This window comes from Theropithecus gelada, chromosome 17 (genome assembly GCF_003255815.1).
Source record: "Theropithecus gelada isolate Dixy chromosome 17, Tgel_1.0, whole genome shotgun sequence".
In the NCBI taxonomy this organism is placed as follows: domain Eukaryota; kingdom Metazoa; phylum Chordata; class Mammalia; order Primates; family Cercopithecidae; genus Theropithecus; species Theropithecus gelada.
Window position 1 is genome coordinate 85,466,843 of NC_037685.1, and position 13,330 is coordinate 85,480,172.

The following is a 13,330-nucleotide window of genomic DNA, read 5'->3' on the forward strand; positions in this document are numbered from 1 at the left end:
CTGGTGATACCCAGGAAAAAAGGATATGGAGTAGATCTCCAGCAAACTCCAGACCTGGAGAAGAGGGCCCTAACTGCTAAAAGGGAAAGTAACAAACAGAAAGCAATAACATCAACATCAACAAAAAGGACACCCTTGCAAAAACCCCATCCAAAGCTCATCAGCGTCAAAGATCACAGGTAGATAAATCCATGAAGATGAGGAAAAACCAGCAGAAAAATGCTGAAAATTCCAAAAACCGGAATGCCTCTTCTCCTCCAAAAAATCACAACTCCTTGCTAGAAAGGAAATGAAACTGGACAGAGAATGACTTTGACAAATTGACAGAAGTGGGCTTCAGAAGATAGGCAATAAGAAACTCATCTGGGCTAAAGGAGAATGTTCCAACCCAATGCAAGGAAGCTAAGAATCTTGTTAAAAGATTACTGCTAACTAGAATAACCAGCTTAGAGAAGAACATAAATGACCTGATGGAGCTAAAAACACAGCATGAGAACTTTGTGAAGAGCAGACCTAATAGACATCTACAGAACTCTCCATCCAAAATCAACAGAATATACATTCTTCTGAGCACCACATAGCACTTATTCTAAAATCAACCACATAATTGGAAGTAAACACTCTTCAGCAAATGCAAGAGAACAGAAACCATAACAAACAGTCTCTCAGACTACAGTGCAATCAAATTAGAACTCAAGATTAAGAATCTCACTCAAAACCACACAAGTACATGGAAACTGAACAACCTGCTCCTAAATGACTATGGAGTAAATAATGAAATTAAGGCAGAAATAACAAAGTTGTTTAAAACTAATGAGAAAAAAGACACAATGTACCAGAATCTCTATGACACAGCTAAAGCAGTGTTTAGAGGGAAATTTATAGCACTAAGTGCCCACATCAGAAAGCAGAAAAGATCTAAAATAGAAACACTAACATCACAATTAAGAGAACTAGAGAAGCAAGAACAAACAAAATCAAAAGCTAACAGAAGACAAGAAATAACTAATATCAGAGCAGAAGTGAAGAAGATAGCGACATGAAAAACCCTTCACAAAATCACTGACTCCAGGAACTGATATTTTGAAAAGATTAACAAAATAGATAGACTGCTAGCCAAACTAATAAAGAAGAAAAGAGAGAAGAATCAAATGGACACAATGCAAAATGATAAAGGAGATATCACCACTGGTCCCACAGTAATACAAACTACCATCAGAGAATACTATAAACACCTCTATGCAAATAAACTATAAAATCTAGAAGAAATGGATAATTTCCTGGACACATAAACCCTCCCAAGACTAAACCAGGAAGAAGTCGAATCCCTGAATAGACCAATAACAACTTCTGAAATTGAGGCAATAATTAATAGCCTACCAACCAAAAAAAGCCCACACCAGATGGATTCACAGCCGAATTCTAACAGAGGCACAAAGAAGAGCTGGTACCATTCCTTCTGAAACTATTCCAAACAATAGAAAAAGAGGGACTCCTCCTTATCCCATTTTATGAGGCCAGCATCATCCTGATACCAAAACCTTCCAGAGACACAACGAAAAAAGAAAATTTCAGGCCAATATCCTTAATCAACATCAATGTAAAAATCCTCAATAAAATACTGGCAAGACAAATCCAGCAGCACATCAAAAGGCTTATCTACAACAATCAATTTGACTTCATTGCTGGGATGGAAGGTTGGTTCAACACACACAAATCAATAAATGTAATCCATCACATACACAGAACCAATGACAAAAAACACATTATTATCTCAATAGATGCAGAAAAGGCCTTCGATATAATTCAACATCGCTTCATGCTAAAAACAATAAACTATGTACTGGTGGAACATATCTCAAAATAATAAGAGCTCTTCATGAAAAACCCATAGCCAAATCATACTGAATGGGCAAAAGCTGGAAGCATTCCTTTTAAAACTGGCACAAGATAAGGATGCCCTCCTTTACCACTCCTCTTCAACATAATATTGGAAGTTCTGCTCAGGGTAATCAGGAAAAAGAAAAAATAAAGGGTATCCAAACAGGAAAAGAGGGAGTAAAATTGTCTCTGTTTGCAGATGACATTATTTTATATTTAGAAGACCTCATGATCTCAGCCCAAACACTCCTTAAGCCGACAAGCAACTTCAGCAAAATCTCAGGATACAAAATCAATGTGCAGAAATCACAAGCATTCCTATACACCGGTAATAGACAAACAGAGAGCCAAATCCTGAATGAACTCCCATTCACAATTGCTACAAAGAGAATAAAATACCTAGAAATACAACTTATTAGGGACGTGAAGGAACTCTTCAAGGAGAACTACAAACCACTGCTCAAGAAAATAAAGAGAGGACACAAACAAATGAAAAAAACATTCCATACTAATGGATAGGAAGAAACAATATCGTGATAATGGCCATAATGCCCAAAGTAATTTACAGATTCAATGCTATTGCCATCAAACTACCATTGACTTTCTTCAGAGAATTAGAAAAAACTACATTAAATTTCATATGGAACAAAAAAAGAGCCTGTATAACCAAGACAATCCTATGCAAAAAGAACAAAGCTGGAGGTATCATGCTACCTGACTTCAAACTATACTACAAGGCTACAGTAACCAAAACAGCATGGTACTGGTACCAAAACAGATATATAAACCAATGGAACAGAAGAGAAGTCTCAGAAATAAGGCCACACATCTACAACAATCTCATTTTTGACAAACCTGACAAAAACAAGCAATGGGGAAAATATTCCCTATTTAATAAATAGTGTTGGGAAAACTGTCTAGCCATATGCAGAAAACTGGAACTGGACCCCTTCCTTACACCTTATACAAAAATTAACTCAAGATGGATTAAAGTCTTAAATGTAAAACATAAAACCATAAAAACTCTAGAAGAAAATCTAGGCAATAGCATTCAAAACATAGGCATGAGGAAAGACTTCATGACTCAAACTCGAAAAGCCACTGCAACAAAGACCAAAATTGACAAATGGGATCTAATTAAACTAAAGAGCTTCTGCTCAGCAAAAGAAACTATCATCAGAGTGTGCAGGCAATCTACAGAATGGAGGAAAAGTTCTGCAATCTATCCATATAACAAAGGGCTAATATCCAGAATCTATAAGGAACTTAAACAAATTTACAAGACAAAAACAAACAACCCCATCAAAAAATGGATGAAGGATACGAACAGAGGCTTCTCAAAAGAAGACATTTATATGGCTAACAAACTTATGAAAAAAAGCTCATCATCATTGGTCATTACAGAAATGCAAATCAAAACCACAATGAGATACCATCTCATGCCAGATAAAAATGAATGGAGATCATTACAAAGTTAGGAAACAACAGGTGCTGGAGAGGATGTGGAGAAATAGGTACACTTTTACTCTGTCAGTGGGAGTATAAATTAGTTCAACCACTGTGGAAGACAGTGTGGTGATTCCTCAAGGATCTAGAACCAGAAATACCATTTGACCCAGCAATCCCATTACTGGGTATATACCCAAAGGGTTAAAAGTCATTCTGTTATAAAGACACATGCACATGTATGTTTATTGCAGCACTATTTACAATAGCAAAGACTTTGAACCAACCAAATTCCCCATCAATGAAAGAATGCATGAAGAAAATGTGGCACATATATACCATGGAATATTACGCAGTTATAAAAAAGAATGAGTTCATGTCTTTTGCAGGGACATTGATCAAAGCTGGAAACCATCATCTTCAGCCAACTAACCCTGGAACAGAAAACCAAACACTGCATGTTCTCACTCATAAGTGAGAGTTAAACAATAAGAACACATGGACACAGGGATGGGAACATCACACACCGGGGTCTGTTGGGTGTAGGGGAAAGAGCAGGGATAGAATTAGAGAAATACCTAATGTAGATGACAGATTGATAGGGCAGCAAGCCACCATGGCACCTGTATACCTATGTAACAAACCTGCACGTTTTTCACATACATCCCAGAATTTAAAGTATAATAAAATATATATATATATATATGTACCAGAAAAAGAAAGATTATTTGCAATCCTCTTGGTAATCTCAAATCAGAAAAAAAAAAAAAAAAAAAAAAAAACAAAAAAAAAAACACAGATATACCTAAAATTAAAAGCAGGGAAATAAATCATGCCATCAGAATAAAGCACCTTCACTAAAAGTAAGATAGGAAAGAAAGAAAAAAGGAAGAAAAGACCACAAAATAAGTGGAAAGCCACAAAATGACAGGAGGAAGCTGTTTTTTTATCAGTAATAACATTGAATGTAAATGGACAGAACTCTTCAATCAAAAAACAGAGTGGCTGAATGGTTTACATTACCAAAAAAAAAAAAAAAAAAAAAAAAAAAAAAAAAAAATCTGTTCCCTACAAGAAACACACTTCACCTGTAAACAAACACATAGACTGAAAATAAAGGGAAAAAAGTGCAGGAGTTCCTATGCTTATTTCAGAAACAACATATTTTAAAAGAAAAACAATAAAAAGAGTAAAAAATGCCATTATATAATGATAAAGAGGTCAAATCAGCAGGAGGATATAACAATTGTAAAAATAGATGCACCAAAAAAACAGGCACCCAGATGTAGAAAGCAAACATTATTAGAGAATAAGAGGAAAATAAGTTTAGCCGGAGACTTCAACACCCTGCTTTCAGCATTGGGCAATCAGACAGAATACCAACAAGAAAAATCGGACTTAATCCACACTATAGATCAAATGGACCTAATAGATATTTACAGAACATTTCATCCGATGGGCACAGAATACACATTCATCTCCTTAGCACATGGATCATTCCCAAGGATAAACCATATATGTTAGACCACAAAACAAGTCTTTAAAATTTTTTTTTAAAAAATGAAGTTATATCAAGTATCTTCTCTGACTACAATGGAATAAAACTAGAAATCAATAAGAAGAGGGATTTTGGAAACTATATGAATACATAGAAATTAAACAATATGCTACAGAATTACCAGTGAATCGATGAATAAATTAAGAACGAAATTGGAATATTTTTGAAATAAATGATAACGGAAACACAACATGCCAAAACCTATGGGATACAACAAAAGTAATACTAAGACAACAGTTTATAGCTATAAGGATATACATCAAAAAAGAGGAAAAACTTCAAACAAATAAACAACCTAAGAAGCATCTTCCAGAATTAGAAATGCAAGAGCAAATCAAATCCAAAATTATTAGAAGAAAAGAAATAATAAAGATCAGAGAAGAAATAAATGGAATTGAAATAAAGAAAAATTACAAAAAAAATTATTAAAATGAAAAGTTTGTTTTTTGAAAAGATAAAATCAACAAAACTTTAGCCAGACTAACTAAAAGAAAAAAGGGAGAAGACTCAAAATTTTAAAAATCTGAGATTAAAAAGGAGACATTACAACTGATACCACAGAAATTCAAAGGATCGTTAGAGGCTACTAGGAGCAACTCTATGCCAATAAATTGGAAAAACTGAGAGAAACGAATAAATTTATAGGCACAACCTACCCAGATTAAGCCTTGAAGAAATCCAAAACCTGAACAGACCAATAACAAGTAACAAGATTTAAATTGGAATAAACAGCCTCGCAGCAAAGAAAAGTCTAGGACACAACGGCTTTACTGCAGAATTTTACCTAAGATTTAAAGAACTAATACCAATCTTACTCAAACTATTCTGAAAAATAGAGGAGGAGAGAATACTTTCAAACTCATTCTACAAGGATAGTATTACCCTGATGCCAAAACTATACAAAGACACATCAAAAAAAATAAAATAAAATAAAACTACAGGCCAATCAATATCCCTGATGAATATGGATGAAAAATCCTCAACAAAATATCAGCAAACTGAATTCAATATCACATTAAAAAGTCATGCATCGGCTGGGCGCGGTGGCTCACGCCTGTATTCCCAGCACTTTGGGAGGCCGAGACGGGTGGATCACGAGGTCAGGAGAACGAGACCATCCTGGCTAACACGGTGAAACCCCGTCTCTACTAAAAATACAAAAAAACTAGCCAGGCGTACTGGCGGGCGCCTGTAGTCCCGGCTCCTCAGGAGGCTGAGTCAGGAGAATGGCGTGAACCCGGGAGGCGGAGCTTGCAGTGAGCCAAGATCACGCCACTGCACTCCACCCTGGGCGACTGAGCAAGACTCCGTCTCAAAAAAAAAAAAAAAAAAAAAAAGATCATTCATCATGACCAAGTGGTATTTATCTCAGGGATGCAAGGATGGTTCAGCATATACAAACCCATCATTGTGATACATCATATCAACAGAATGCAGGATAAAAGCCATATAATCATTTCAATTGATGCTTAAAAAATATTTGAGAAAATTCAACATCTCTTCATTATAGAAATCCTCAAATAGCTGGGTACAGAAGGAACATATCTCAATACAATAAAAGCAATATATGACAGACTCACAGTTAGTGTCATACTGAAAGAAAAAAAAACTGAAAATCTTTCCTTTAATATCTGAAATTTGTCAAGGATACCCACTTTCACCACTGTTATTCAATATAGTACCAGAAATCCTAGCTAGATCAATCAGAAAAGAGAAAGAAATAACAGGCATCCAAGGAAAGGAAGAAGTCAAATTACCCTTGTTTGTAGGTGAAGCACTCTTATGTTTGGACAAACCTAAAGACTTCACCAAAATACTATTAAAACTGATAAGCCACACATCTACAGCCATCTGATCTTTGACAAACCTGAGAGAAACAAGAAATGGGGAAAGGATTCCCTATTTAATAAATGGTGCTGGGAAAATTGGCTAGCCATAAGTAGAAAGCTGAAACTGGATCCTTTCCTTACTCCTTATACGAAAATTAATTCAAGATGGATTAGAGACTTAAATGTTAGACCTAATACCATAAAAATCCTAGAGGAAAATCTAGGTAGTACCATTCAGGACATAGGCATGGGCAAAGACTTCATGTCTAAAACACCAAAAGCAACGGCAGCAAAAGCCAAAATTGACAAATGGGATCTCATTAAACTAAAGAGCTTCTGCACAGCAAAAGAAACTACCATCAGAGTGAACAGGCAACCTACAGAATGGGAGAAAATTTTTGCAATCTACTCATCTGACAAAGGGCTAATATCCAGAACCTACAAAGAACTCCAACAAATTTACAAGAAAAAAACAAACAACCCCATCAAAAAGTGGGCAAAGGATATGAAGAGACATTTCTCAAAAGAAGACATTCATACAGCCAACAAACACATGAAAAAATGCTCATCATCACTGGCCATCAGAGAAATGCAAATCAAAACCACAATGAGATACCATCTCACACCAGTTAGAATGGCGATCATTCAAAAGTCAGGAAACAACAGGTGCTGGAGAGGATGTGGAGAATTAGGAACACTTTTACACTGTTGGTGGGATTGTAAACTAGTTCAACCATTATGGAAAACAGTATGGCGATTCCTCAAGGATCTAGAACTAGATGTACCATATGACCCAGCCATCCCATTACTGGGTATATACCCAAAGGATTATAAATTATGCTGCTATAAAGACACATGCACACGTATGTTTATTGCAGCACTATTCACAATAGCAAAGACTTGGAATCAACCCAAATGTCCATCAGTGACAGATTGGATTAAGAAAATGTGGCATATATACACCATGGAATACTATGCAGCCATAAAAAAGGATGAGTTTGTGTCCTTTGTAGGGACATGGATGCAGCTGGAATCCATCATTCTTAGCAAACTATCACAAGAACAGAAAACCAAACACCGCATGTTCTCACTCATAGGTGGGAACTGAACAATGAGATCACTTGGACTCGGGAAGGGGAACATCACACACCGGGGCCTATCATGGGGAGGGGGGCGGGGGGAGGGATTGCATTGGGAGTTATACCTGATGTAAATGACGAGTTGATGGGTGCAGCACACCAACAAGGCACAAGTATACATATGTAACAAACCTGCACGTTATGCACATGTACCCTACAACTTACAGTATAATAATAATAAATAAATTTAAAAAAAAAAAAAAAACTGATAAGCAAGTTCAGTAAAGTTGCAGCATACAAAATCAACATTCAAAGGTCAGTAGCATTTCTACATGCCAACAGCAAACAATCTGAAAAAGAAATCAAGAAAGTAATCCCCTTTGAATAGCTGAAAATAAAATAAAATACCTAGGGATTAATTTATTCAAATAAGTGAAAGATATCTACAATAAAAACTATAAAACATTGATTTAAAAAGCTGAAGAGGACACAAAAAATTTGAAAGATATTTCATGTTCATTGTTTAGAAGAATTAATATTGTTAAAATGCCCGTACAATCTACATATTCAATGCAATTTGTATCAACATACCAATGACATTATTCAGAGTGATAGAAAAAAAAATAGTAAAATTTATATTAAACCACAATAGACCCACAATAGTCAAAGCTATAAATAGCATAAAGAACAAAACTGGAAGAATCACATTACTTGACTTCAAATTATACTACACAGCTATAGTAACCAAAACAGCATCATACTGGCATAAAAAAATAGACACACTGACCAATAGAACAGAACAGAGGAACCAGAAACTAACTCCATACATCTACAGTGAACACATTTTTTGACAAAAGTGTCAAGAACATACATAGGGAAAAGATAGTGTCTTCAATTGATGGTGCTGGGATAACTGGATATCCATACGCAGAAAAATGAAACTAGACCCCGATCTGTTGCCATATACAAAAATCAAATCAAAATGGATAAAGACTTAAATATAGGACCTCAAATTATAAAACTACTGAAAGAAAATATTGGGGAAAATCTCCAGTACACTAAACTAAGCAAAGGTTTCTTGAGTAATATCCCGCAAACACAGGCAACCAAACAAGAATGGACAAAAGAGTCACATTAAATTAAAAACTTATGCACAGCAAAGGAAACAACCAAATGAAGAGACAACCCTATGAATCAGAGAAAATATTTACAAACTCTCCATCTTACAAGGGATTATAAACAGAATGTATAAGGAGCTCAAACAACTCTATCAGGAAAAAATAATAATAATCTAATTAAAAATAGGTAAAAGATCTTTATGAACATTTCTCAAAAAAATATTGAAATGGAAACCAGGTATACAGAAACATGCTCAATGTTACTGATCATCAGAGAAATGCAAATCAAATATATAATGAGATATCATCTCACCCTAGCAAAAATGGCTTTTGTCCAAAGACAGGCAATAAGGAATATTAGTGAAGATGTGGAGAACCCTCAGAAACTATTGGTGGGAGTGTAAATTAGTACAACCACTATGGGGAACAGTTTGAAGGTTCCTTAAAAAACTAAAAATAGAGCAACCATATGATCCCGCAATCCCACTGCTAGATATGTACTCACAGGAAAGAAAATATATTGAAAATACATATACGCTCCCATGTTTATTGCAGCACTATTCACAATAATTAAGACTTGGAAGCAACCCGTGTCCATCAACAGATGAATGGATAAAGAAAATGTGGTACATATGCACAGTAAAGCACTATTTAGCCATAAATAAAAGAATGAGATCCTGTCATTTGCAACAGCATGGATGGAGATGGAAGTCATTATGTTACGTGAAATAAGTCAGTCACAGAAAGACAAATTTTGCCTTTTCTCACTTATTTGTGGGAGCTAAAAATTGAAACAAACTCATTGAGACAGAGAGTAGAAGAATGGCTATCAGAGCCTGGGAAGGGTGGCTAACAGGAGTGGGGGGATGGAGGACAGAGATGGAATGATTAATGTGTACAAAAATAGACTGTAAAAAAGAATAAGATCTAGTTCTTGATAGCAAAACAGAGTGACTACAGTGAACAATAATTTATTGTCCATTTTTAAATAACTAATAGTATAACTGGATTGTTTGTAATACAAAGGAAAGATAATACTTGAGGTGTTGGATACCCTAATTATCCTGATATGATTATTGCACATTGCATGCCTGTGTCAAAATATCTTATGTGCCTCATAAATATAAACTTCTACTGTATCCCCATAAAAATTAAAAATTAAAAACTTCAGAAAAATAAAAAATGTAACATAATTATTTTATTTTATATATATACAATTTATCGACTAAAAGTTTTAAAAGTAAAATGATGTAAGTTTTGATAAATATTATTTTGCCAGTTAGTAACATAAACATATTCTTCACACTACTAAATTAAATTAAATGCAGCCTACTGCTGCCTTTATTCTTTGAACTCCTACGTAGCATACTTCAAGGTAACTTTGTATATAAACAAACTGAAACCTAACTAAAAGTTAGTTTGTAAACAGTGAAGTTACAGCTGATCACAGGAGTCAGACTTCAGCCAATCATAAGTTGCCATTTGATCAGACTACACTCATAAAAGGCAAACGCTGAGCTGTAATCAATCATATTGCTTCTGTATATCATTTCCTATTTCTTATTAATACTATCTGCCCACTCTTGCTGGGTGGAGCTGTCCTGGGTCAGGATGCTGCTTGATTCATGAATTGTTCTTTGCTCAAATATACTCTGCTGAATTTAATTTGTCTAAAGATTTTCTCTTAAGAAAGCTAAATGAGAAACTATTTTAAACTAAAATGGGTGTCTTTTTGTCCACAGCAGTAAAAATTCTACTGTCTTGAAATAAATTCATGGAGGGTTAAAGAGTGTTACAGTCTGGATAAGCATATCTTCCTAGTTTTGGACTTAAGCATTGCTAGAGAAGCTTAGATGAGAAGTGTTTCTCTAGATGCCTGAGAACATGTAATGGGAGGACGGAAGTGTTCATGCATTATGCTAGTTTAACATGAAGGTTTTTTAACCCTCCATTTATGAAACTGTGTATTAATAATTGAAATTTAATAAAACATAAAAGGGCTAGGCCAATTATGAGATTTTGAGTCTATAAAAGGTCAAATAAATTCAGTGGATAAGGTTAAGCAAGTAAATGAACAATTGCTCCTCACTCAAAGATTAAGTTTCTCATTATGCAAAGCATAGGGTAGTGTACTGGGAACAATTGTAGAGGCACAGAATAGTCTCCCTTCCCTTAGAAAGCTTTAAAAGTATTGAGGGAGACATTACCTATATTTATAAAGCATCAAAATTCAAAACAGTGGGCATAGCAAACATGTATTTAAAAGGCATCTAGCCAGGCGCAGTGATTCACACCCGTAATCCCATCACTTTAGGAGGCCGAGGTGGGCGAATGCCCTCAGGTCTGGAGTTCGAGACCAGCCTGACCAATATGGAGAAACCCCGTCTCTACTAAAAATACAGAAAAAAAAAAAAAAGAAAAGAAAAGAAAATTAGCCGGGCATGGTGGCACATGCCTGTAATCTCAACTACTCTGGAGGCTGAGGCGGGAGAATCACTTGAACCTGGAAGGCGGAGGTTGCAGTGAGCCAAGATTGCGCCATTGCACTCCAGAGTGGGCAACAAGAGTGAAACTCTGTCCAAAACAAACAAACAAAAAAAAGGCATATAAACAGATTTTTGCATATAGACAACTAAACAATATAGCATATAACAGCATCTTCTGAAATAAAAGGAACGTCAAATGTAATTCCTCTTTTTTTTTTTTTTTAAAGGTGGAGTCTGGCTCTGTTACCCAAGCTGGAGTGCAGTAGCATGATCTCAGCTCACTGCAACCTCCGCCTCCCGAGTTCAAGTGATTCTCCTGCCTCAGCCTCCCGAGTAGCTGGGATTGCAGGCACACTCCACCATGCCCGGTGAATTTTTGTTTTTTTTAGTAGAGACAGAGTTTTGCCAAGTTGACCAGGCTGGTCTTGAACTCCTGACCTCAAGTGATCCACCTGCCTGCCTCAACCTCCCAAAGTCCTGGGATTACAGGTGTGAGCCACCGTGCCTGACCCAAATGTAATTCTAAACTGCCGCTTTAAATTTGTTTGTGTGTGTGGTGGGGGGTGTATTAAAAGAGTTTTCTCCCTAATTTTTCACACACTCCATTATTTTTACTAATATACTTCATTTTCCTCCATTTGTTTTCCTTTCAATTACTAAGGCTTGTCTGGTTTTCTAGTGCCTAAAGCAAAAATGAGTAGATGATTATCTTCTTTGAAACACTTCAACAATGTCAAGGTAGCTAATGGCATGAAAGAGTTAATTAATTGTATTCTCTGATGTGCCTTGTTTTTCCTAAAGTGTTGTTTTTTCTTTAATTACGGTCATGCATTGATTAACAACAGGGATACATTCTGAGAAATGTGTTGTTAGGCAATTTCATTGTGAAAACATCATAGTGTGTACTTAAACAAACCTAGATGGTATAGCCTTCTATATACCTAGAAGGTATAGCTAGGTATATGGTATAGACACGGTGTATTCTACGTGGTATAGCTTATTGCTCCTAGACTATAAACCTTTGAGCATGTTACTGTACTGAATACTGTAGGCTATTATAACACATGGTATTTGTATAGCTAAACAAATCTAAACATAGAAGATACAGTAAAAGCATAGTGTTATGATCTTAACAACCTCACTTTGTATATGCGGTCTGTTGTTGACCAAAACATTCCATTGTCGACCAAAACATTGTTATTTGGCACCTGACTGTATTTCCAACTGTGTGATTTCATTCATTTAATATACAATTTGAGAAGACTCACGCTTTAAATTTTTTTAAGCAGATATATATTAGAGACAAAATAATAATACCAAAAAAGTCATGAATAAGCCTAGAAGGAATAATGTAGACAATCAAGAAAGAAGACTTTTCAAAACCTATCGTATCATGAAATCTTTTTAAACCTAATCATGTGAAAATTGTATACAGAATGTCCTTCAATTGTATTCACAAATATGGCCAGACAGAATATAAGCACTGGAATAGAAAAGAATAGAGAAAATAGAAGATATTATATTAATCTCTCTTTCTGTATTCAGTACTATAAGATTTGATTTATCATGTGGTTCAGTTTCAAACAACCTCTAAATGTAGACAACGGGTTAAAAAAAAAATAGCATTTTACTGGAGCATCAAATGTGGTTTTAATGCTTTCCTTTGTAGCTTTCAGTGAAAAGCAAATTCTGTTGAAAAACACTTATGAAGAGAGCTACTCTTTGGAAAACAAATATTTTTGAAAGACATACCACCTTATGAAAGAATGTTATTATATTTCACCCCTAAAATTAGGGATAGAACAAGTGTTACAACAACAATAGATCTGTAATTTGTTGTTTTTCCTTTGCAGTCAAGTCTTTAATTTTATTTCACATGCCTAGAACCAGAGAGGCAACACTGGGCAAGAACACCAATTGTCTTTTGCATTTA